General features: G+C 40.1%; 1 long non-coding RNA gene and 4 other non-coding genes across 5 annotated transcripts in view; 2 read left to right on the top strand and 3 right to left on the bottom strand.

The window, feature by feature from the left end:
- The window catches only part of LOC137646861 (uncharacterized), a 483,899-nt gene that overhangs the window by 360,675 nt on the left and 113,224 nt on the right, over nt 1-10,000 (bottom strand). The gene's annotated exons all lie outside the window — the stretch shown is intronic.
- TRNAA-AGC (transfer RNA alanine (anticodon AGC)) lies at nt 38-110 on the bottom strand. Its single transcript has one exon. It is a non-coding gene; the product is annotated as a tRNA-Ala (tRNA).
- TRNAK-CUU (transfer RNA lysine (anticodon CUU)) lies at nt 2,153-2,225 on the top strand. The gene has a single exon. It is a non-coding gene; the product is annotated as a tRNA-Lys (tRNA).
- On the bottom strand, nt 2,765-2,837 carry TRNAA-AGC (transfer RNA alanine (anticodon AGC)). Its single transcript has one exon. It is a non-coding gene; the product is annotated as a tRNA-Ala (tRNA).
- Nucleotides 5,532-5,604, top strand: TRNAK-CUU (transfer RNA lysine (anticodon CUU)). The gene has a single exon. It is a non-coding gene; the product is annotated as a tRNA-Lys (tRNA).

Here is a 10,000-nt window from a genome sequence, read left to right as displayed (position 1 = left end):
ACAATCTAGAATTAATCTCTATTATAAAATTACTACCTGGAGATGGGGGGCATCGATCCCCCTACCTCTCACATGCTAAGCGAGCGCTCTACCATCTGAGCTACATCCCCTGATACTTTCTACAACAAACCTCTCAGTTTATGAGTGGTGTTCTTGTTATTGATACCCTATATGACAAATCTATACTTTATAGGTAACGGAATAGCATATTTAAGATTAGATTATTTAGAAGGATTATTAATTATCCTTGAACAAATGGACAGAATGAAATGAGCAGGATAAATAAAAGGATGGATAAACGTGAAAGACGAAAATATAAAACAAAGGAGACCTACATTTTTGTTTGAATATTAGCATGATGTACCAGTCTAAGTAGGCATTAAAGTGCCATAGGATGTGTCTAAATAAAACATTAGCCATATTTTTAAATAAACAATTTCTATAAGGGAATATTGGTTGAACAAGTTACCGATATATATATATAGAGATAGATAGATAGATGGATAGATAGATAGATAGACATAGATATATATATATATATATATATATATATATATATATATATATATATATATATATATATATATATTGATGCCATGAAATCATCCATTAACTTACTTAGCCCCTTCTGTCAGAACTTGACTGATGGATCCATTTACATTGCTTGCTCGACCAGAACAAAAGATTTCGTATTGTCTAAATTTTAATAAACAACATGACAGTATACACAAATCGAATGCAAAATGGAACGAGTCTACGGTAGGCCCTGAATTCTAAAAGGAATGATTAAAGTCAACCAAAATCAACTGCTATGTTAATCGACTTAGAATTGCTACTGAAAAGCTTGCAAAGACTAATGAATTCGCATTCTGGTTGGAATGAGGATCGTTATTTTTCCTCCAAGGGATCCCCCCCCCACCCACCCCCACCCGCCATATCCCACAAACTCTAACCCCAACTGCTCACTCCTACCATCCTACACCACTCATCACCAACCGCCATTTAGAAGGCTTACGCTTTGCAGGATATTACACGTCCTTCCTTGTTCTAAAGAATGAAAATTAATTTTCTATAAAAAAAAGATTGGAAGAAGGTAATTTGCATATGACAGAACACTTAATCGGACATTCTTCATTAGCTTTTAATTTCTGCCAAAAGCAAAACAATGAAGCGTTTATCAAAATCTTATCCACCTCCGATCTAGTGTCAGTTGATGGCGTAACCAGGTGGGATGCAAAACCTTAAAGCATATTTTGTTGATAATAAAAATTACCTTTATCTACACAAAGACTATTGCAACACCTAATTATTTAGCCAACGCCTACTAGAAACAGGAAAAAATTACGGTGGAAATTACCTCTACAGTAAAAAAATGACCCTCATTATTCTCCACTAAATTGCATTTTCGTTTCCATAAAGGGGAGAGCATGATTATTTCACAGGCAAAAGTTACTCCCATATTCTATGTTAGTTGTTTCATCAAAATAGACGAATGATTAAAGCGCACAGCAGACGAAAATCTACTTTGAGGACCGAAAACATGAAAACCTTCATGACTAATGGAGAGACATTTTGGTAATCTCCAAAAATATCCGTAATAGGAATAAACACGCTTTTAGTTGCAGGTGGAAAGGACTTTTGCGTTCAAAAGGTTGGATCAGTCGTCCTCATTCTTTGCATTTCCTGGTACATTCAATGCTTTTCCTATCCCATGAATGGCCTCTTCTCTCCTTTACACACGCACACACACATATATATATAATATAAATTATATATATATATATATATATATATATATATATATATATGTATATGTATATATATATATATATATATATATATATATATATATATATATATATATGTGTGTGTGTGTGTGTGTGTGTTTGTATTTAAAAAAATCATACAATGGGATAGTTTCGGAGATGGGTTAAATAATGGTAATTAGCATTATATCAGCAGAAACAATACTTTTGAATGATTGTCTGAACTAAAATCTTTCCTAACATGATTTCACATATTGACAAAGTTTTTAATTACAAAAATAAGCAAGTAAACGGGGCAGAACAATGTTAATAACTCATATCTAGACTCAGTATTGGCAACACTGCTTCTTTGCTCAGCAATAGGGTCAACCCACCTAAAAACACAAGCCCGGCTAGCTCAGTCGGTAGAGCACGAGACTCTTAATCTCGGGGTCGTGGGTTCGAGCCCCACGTTGGGCGAATATTTTGCCAAAAAGGAAAACATAAGCAAAAACAAGACAGAGGTTTACTATTCACACACGAAAAGACACTACGCTTCATGAAAAAGTGTAAATCTACTGCGGTCACTAAGTGATGTGTATCCCTTCCTTGCAATATAAAATCCTATTTACATATTTTCACCATGTACCTTCCCTTCATAAGTTAATGACCTATTACTTTTGTCTTCACGTTTTTCATGGCAAATAAGAACAAACTCTGAAAGGTATAGTAGTTTTTTGTCTAATATTTATGTTTTAAATCACCTTGAATTGGATGGTAAGGTACAATAGAGATCAACTTCATACCCGTTCTGAATTCTGGTTAATACAATGACATATTTTAAATACATGAAATCAGTTACAGGCTTAAATTTATGTAGAGATATGATTAAATTGATATAGCAGTTTCAGCCCAATAAGAAGAAAAGGTATACGAGTAGCAGATATAACCAATATACGAGTTTTATTAATACGGAAAGACCTTCCAATCTATTAGATTGTACAGTATAAATTACAATCTGGAGATGGGGGGCATCGATCCCCCTACCTCTCACATGCTAAGCGAGCGCTCTACCATCTGAGCTACATCCCCTGATACTTCCTCCAACAGACCTTTCAGTTTAAAACACACTCTAGAATTAATTAATATTAAAAAATGACTACCTGGAGATGGGGGGCATCGATCCCCCTACCTCTCACATGCTAAGCGAGCGCTCTACCATCTGAGCTACATCCCCTGATACTTCCTCCAACAGACCTTTCAGTTTATAACACACTCTAGAATTAATTAATATTAAAAAATGACTACCTGGAGATGGGGGGCATCGATCCCCCTACCTCTCACATGCTAAGCGAGCGCTCTACCATCTGAGCTACATCCCCTGATACTTCCTCCAACAGTCCTCTCAGTTTATAACACACTCTAGAATTAATCTCTATTATAAAATTACTACCTGGAGATGGGGGGCATCGATCCCCCTACCTCTCACATGCTAAGCGAGCGCTCTACCATCTGAGCTACATCCCCTGATACTTTCTACAACAAACCTCTCAGTTTATGAGTGGTGTTCTTGTTATTGATACTCAATATGACAAATCTATACTTTATAGGTAACGGAATAGCATATTTAAGATTAGATTATTTAGAAGGATTATTAATTATCCTTGAACAAATGGACGGAATGAAATGACCAAGATGAATAAAAGGATGGATAAACGTGAAAGACGAAAATATAAAACAAAGGAGACCTACATTTTTGTTTGAATATTAGCATGATGTACCTGTCTAAGTAGGCATTAAAGTGTCATAGGATGTGTCTAAATAAAACATTAGCCATATTTTTAAAAAAAACAACTTCTATAAGGGAATATTGGTTGAACAAGTTACCGATATATATATATATATGTATATATATATATATATATATATATATATATATATATATAGAGAGAGAGAGAGAGAGAGAGAGAGAGAGAGAGAGAGAGAGAGAGAGAGAGAGATAGATATAGATATATACATATATATATATATATATATATATATATATATATATATATATATATATATATGATGCCATGAAATCATCCATTAACTTATTTAGCCCCTTCTGTCAGAACTTGACTGATGGATCCATTTACATTGCTTGCTCGACCAGAACAAAAGATTTCGTATTGTCTGAATTTTAATAAACAACATGACAGTATACACAAATCGAATGCAAAATGGAACGAGTCTACGGTAGGCCGTGAATTCTAAAAGGAATGATTAAAGTCAACCAAAGCAAAACGATGGTGACCTCTAATTACTGATGAGCATTTCACAAAATCAACTGCTTTGTTAATTGACTTAGAATTGTTACAGAAAAGCTTGCAAAGACTAATGAATTCGCATTCTAGTTGGAATGAGGATACCCCCCGCCCCCCCCCCCCCCCCCCCCCCCCCCCCACCCTCAGCCGCCATATCCCACAAACTCTACCCCCAACGGCTCACTCCTACCATCCTACACCACTCATCAGCAACCGCCATTTTGAAGGCTTACGCTTTGCAGGACATTGCACGTCCTTCCTTGTTCTAAAGAATAAAAATTAATTTTCCATCGAAAAAAAAAAAGATTGGAAGAAGGTAATTTGCATGTGATAGAACACTTATTCGGACATTCTTCATTAGCTTTTAATTTCTGCCAAAAGCAAAACAATGAAGCGTTTATCAAAATCTTATCCACCTCCGATCTAGTGTCAGTTGATGGCGTAAAACCAGGTGGGATGCAAAACCTTAATGCATATTTTGTTCGATAATAAAAATTACCTTTATCTACACAAAGACTATTGGAACACCTAATTATTTAGCCAACGCCCACTAGAAACAGGAAAAAATGATGGTGGAAATTACCTCTTCAGTGAAAAAAATGACCCTCATTATTCACCACTAAATTGCATTTTCATTTCCATAAAGGGGAGAGCATGATTAACCCACAGGCATAAGTCACTCCCATATTGTATGTTAGTTGTTTCATCAAAATAGACGAATGATTAAAGCGCACAGCAGACGAAAATCGTCTTTGAGGACGGAAAACATGAAAACCTTAATGACTAATGGAGAGACATTTCGGTAATCTCCAAAAATATCCGTAATAGGAATAAACACGCTTTTAGTTAAAGGTGGAAAGGACTTTTGCGTTCAAAAGGTTGGATCAGTCGTCCTTATTCTTTGCATTTCCTGGTACATTCAATGCTTTTCCTATCCCATGAATAGCCTCTTCTCTCTTTTACACACACACACACACACTCACATATGTATATATATATATATATATATATATATATATATATATATATATATATATATATATATATATATATATATATATATGTGTGTGTGTGTGTGTGTGTGGCCTTCATAAAGTAGTGAATAGTACGTGTATATATATATATATATATATATATATATATATATATATATATATATATATATATATATATATATATATATATATATATATATACACCCCTATGTATGTGTATTTGTATTTCAAAAAATCATGCAATGGGATAGTTTCGATGAGTCAGATAATGGTATTTAACATTTTATCAGCAAAAACAATATTTTTGAATGATCATCTAAACACTAAAACCTTTCTTATTATGATTTCACAAATTTGCATTTACTAATTACAGAAAATAGGCAAGAAATCAATGGCTGGGAAATGTTAAAAACTCATATCTATACTTAGGATTGGCAACACTGCTTCTTTGCTCAGCAATAGGGTCAACCCACCGAAAAACACAAGCCCGGCTAGCTCAGTCGGTAGAGCACGAGACTCTTAATCTCGGGGTCGTGGGTTCGAGCCCCACGTTGGGCGAATATTTTGACTGAGTTGCCATAAAAAGAAAACAGATAAGCAAAGAAGACAAATATTCACACACGGAAAGATACTGTGCTCTATCTAGAAGTGTAAATGTAATGCGGTCACTTTCATCGTGTACCTTTCCTTCATAAGTGTGTGACCTATCACTGTTATGTTCACATGGTTCATGGCAAATAAATGTCAGGCTGCCAGATAACTTCAAATCAATCAATCAATCAATCAATCAATCATGGCAAATAAGAACAAAATCTGAACGGTATTGTAGTTTTTTCTTTTTTAAATATTCATATTTCAAATCGCCTTGTAATGGATGGTAAGGTACAATAGAGACAAACTTCATACCCCTTCTGAATTCTGGTTAATACAATGACATATTTTAAGCACATGAAATCAGTTACAGGCCTTAATTTAGGAAGAGATATGATTTATTTAATATAACCGTTTCAGCCCTGTAAGAAGAAAAGGTACGCTAGTTGCAGATATAACCAATATACGAGTTTTATTAATACGGACAAACCTTCCAATTAATTAGATTGTACAGTATAAATTAAAATCTGGAGATGGGGGGCATCGATCCCCCTACCTCTCACATGCTAAGCGAGCGCTCTACCATCTGAGCTACATCCCCTGATCATTCATTCAATGAGTATTATGACTTATGATCTTGTTCATATATTGCCTTCAAGACAAATTTAAAACAATCGCTAAGAGCTAATGGATAACCATCATTAAAATAACACAAAATAAGAGGAATCATTATCCTTTTAGAAATTTTGTAGTCTAATGACCCTGAGGACACGAAATTAAATGAAAATGAAAGACGAGAAAAAAAAATTATATAGCAAACTTACATGTTATGTTTGAAAGTTTGAAAAGTGTGCGAGTCTAAACTATAGGCTACATCACGGGGAAATTCGATGTTTTACAAATGTTTTTATTCATTACACAATCCTTCCTATAAGTTGGTTACACAGAGAGCCGGTTTACTGGAAATAAAAAACGAAAAAATACAAGATGCACAACGAATATATAAGACTAAAATTTTACAAGTGCTCAGTGACATATTATTTCCTTCCATTCATGACACTGTGACGGGCAGAGAGAAAGGTTGTGACTCAAAGGCAGGAAGCAATCAACTGAGTAACTTTATTAAAGAACACTCTCCTTTATATACAAAACCTCAAGGCAACAGGAATTTTCATGTTCGAGAAACAGACAATGTTACAGAGGAAACACGCAGACATGTTTATTCTGGTTCTTTTTAGTGCGAGGGAAGAGCGCAGATACAAGCATAATATACACAAAATAATTTATGTACGATCGTGTGACACACGGTTGGTACATGGCTCCCCCCTAAAAATGACATACTGTACATGCATGTTAAATAGGGCGCCCTGATCTAGAGAGGCGAACTGTAGGCGGGTCATCTGGCAGAAGATAAGCAGGTTTTAGACGATCAATGGAGACCAAGTCTTCTTTGCCACGAATGTTTAGTAGGAATGCTTTCGGACTGCGTCGGATCACAAGAAAAGGGCCTGTGTAAGAGAGCGTTAGCGGTGGCTTGCTAGTGTCGTTGCGCAGGAAGATGTGCGTTGCAGAGTACAAGTCTGTTGGTATGTGATGCTTCGCTGGGGGCTTGTAAGTCTGGCGGCACGAAGTAAATTTTCCCATGACGTGACGTATGCGCTGGAGATCGTCGGGAGGAGGTTGTAAAAGGAAAAAATTCGGCAGGGACGACCAACGGGTCACCATACACCATTTCAGCTGCCGAGACGTCGAGGGCGTCTTTAGGAGTGGTCCTTAGTCCCAGGAGGACCCAGGGAAGCTAAGTAAACCAGTTGCAATCCTTGCAGCGGGACATCAAAGCTGCTTTGAGGGTGCGATGAAAACGTTCAACCATTCCATTGGCAGCGGGGTTGTAGGCCGTTGTCTGATGTAGGGTGATGCCCAGGAGATTCGCTAATGATGTCCAGAATTGAGAGGTGAAAGTGATTCCCCTATCAGAAGTAATATGCACAGGGATACCAAATCTTGCAATTCATCCAGAGAGTAAGGCAGATGTGCATGATGCCGACGTTGCAGTTTCTATGGGAATGGCTTCAGGCCAACGAGTGGCGCGGTCGATGACGGTAAACAGGTAACGATGTCCTTGTGATGTGGGTAGTGGGCCTACAACGTCGACGTGAATGTGTGCGAAACGACGCTGAGGTTGAGGAAAGGTGCCCACTCCTGAATCCGTGTGTCGATGTACTTTGGAAGTTTGGCAAGAAGTACAGGCGCAGACCCAATCCTTAGCATCCTTAGAAATGCCGTGCCAAATAAACTTTGCCTTCAGCAGCTATGCAGTAGAACGGAACGAGTGATGTGAAAGGCCGTGAATGAAATCAAACACCTGTCGGCGCATGGGAGCAGGAATCCAAGGTCGCAGTCTACCAGTACTGACGTCACAGAGGGTGGTGGTGTTGGAGTCTTCGAGGGGGAAGTCTTCCCAACGGAGGGACGTGCAGGATGTCCTACATGCTTGATACTCTGGATCCTGTCGTTGGGCTTCAGCCAGGGCGTTGTAATCCAATCCCAGTTGAACGGCAGCCAAAGTGTTTCTTGACAGGGCATCGGCAACAGGATTCATTTTCCCAGGGACATATTGAAGGGTGCAATTGTATTCAGCCACGGCAGAGAGATGTCGGCGTTGACGGGCGGACCAGGCGTCAGACTGTCGAGTGAAGGCGTGCACCAGAGGCATGTGGTCTGTGCGAATGATGAAAGGCATACCTTCTAAGAAATGGCGAAAGTGACGGACAGCCAAGTGCACCGCCAGCAATTCTCGATTGAAAGTAGAATAACCCGATTCTGCCTTGGACAGTTTTCTGCTGAAGAAGGCCAATGGGCGGGGTGAGCCGTTGACCACCTGCTCGAGTACTGCACCAATAGCGATGTCGCTGGCATTGGTGGAGAGAAAGGAGAGGGGCATGTGGGATAGCAAAAGTGAGAGCCGCAGCAGTTGATAGGGCCTTCTTTGCATTGCAAAAGGCTGCTTCTTGAAGGGGACCCCACTTCAGGTCCTTTGGCTTGCCCTTGAGGAAGGCGTAGAGGGGAGCAAGAGTGGCGGCAATGGCTGGCAGAAAACGGTGATAATAGTTGATCATGCCCAAGAATTCCTGCAGAGCTTTGACGGTCGAGGGCGCGGGGAAGTTCTGAACGGCTGCTCCCTTCTCAGGGAGGGGATGGACTCCTTCATGAGTGATGCGGTGCCCTAAGAACGACACTTCGTTGGCGCCAAAGGTACACTTGTCGTACCGGACTACAAGGCCGTTTTGTTGCAGGCGGTCGAGTACGATGCGCACGTGACGGAGGTGTTCCTCTTTTGAGGAGGAGAACACAAGTATGTCATCCACATAACATACACAGAAAGGGAGGTCCCCTAAGATGCCATCCATGAGATGTTGAAACGTGGCCCCAGCATTACGAAGGCCAAAACAGGAGTAATTGAAGGTGTATGTACCAAACGGAGTGGTGATGGCGGTCTTGGTGATGTCTTCTGGGTTCATAGGCACCTGATAATACCCCCTTCACGAGGTCGAGTGTAGAGAATACCTTCGCTTTGTGCAGGTAGGAGGTCACGTCGGCAATGTTTGGGAGGGGGTAGTGATCCGGTTCTGTTTGCATGTTCAGGCGCCTGTAATCCCCGCACGGGCGGAGGGAGCCGTCTTTCTTCAGAACGATGTGTAAGGGCGACGACCATGGGCTGGAGGCCTTTTGGCAAAGGCCCATTTCCTCCATTTCGGCGAACGTCTGTTTGGCAGCTGCCAATCGTTCCGGTGCCAGACGTCTGAATTTTGGGAAGACTGGGGGTCCCGGCGTCTTGATATGGTGATAAATACCGTGCTTGGCAGGAACCGTGGGCGTTTGCCGAAGTTCTGGACGGAAGACTTCCGAGTACGACGTGAGGAGGTGGGCGTAGGCATCCGTGGGTGCGCTGATGTGGAGAGTGAGGTTAGAGGGGGCGGGATGAAGAGGTGTCGACAATTACGAGTCTGCGGTGACCATTCGTCGGTGGGCGACATCGACCAGAAGGTGGAAATGAGAGAGGAAATCCGCACCGAGGATTGGCAATGTGACGTCAGCAATGAGAAACTTCCAATTGAATATACCGTTTCCGAACGATAATGTGAGGTTCTCGTAACCGTAGGTGGGTATCGTAGATCCGTTGGCAGCTACCAAGCGGACGTCGGCAGATGTAGACAGACTACGTCGTGTCTTGAAGAGTTTCCTTGACAAAAGAGAACGACAAGCACCCGTGTCTACCAAAAATCGCACGCTCGTTCCTGCATCATGTAAAAAGAAAAGATTAGAAACACGGGAGGCCACCGCCACGAGCGATGGCCTACTT

This window comes from Palaemon carinicauda, chromosome 9, assembly GCF_036898095.1.
Source record: "Palaemon carinicauda isolate YSFRI2023 chromosome 9, ASM3689809v2, whole genome shotgun sequence".
In the NCBI taxonomy this organism is placed as follows: Eukaryota; Metazoa; Arthropoda; class Malacostraca; order Decapoda; family Palaemonidae; genus Palaemon; species Palaemon carinicauda.
Note: the sequence above shows the minus strand (reverse complement) of the source record. Positions and strands in the feature narration are given on the sequence as shown.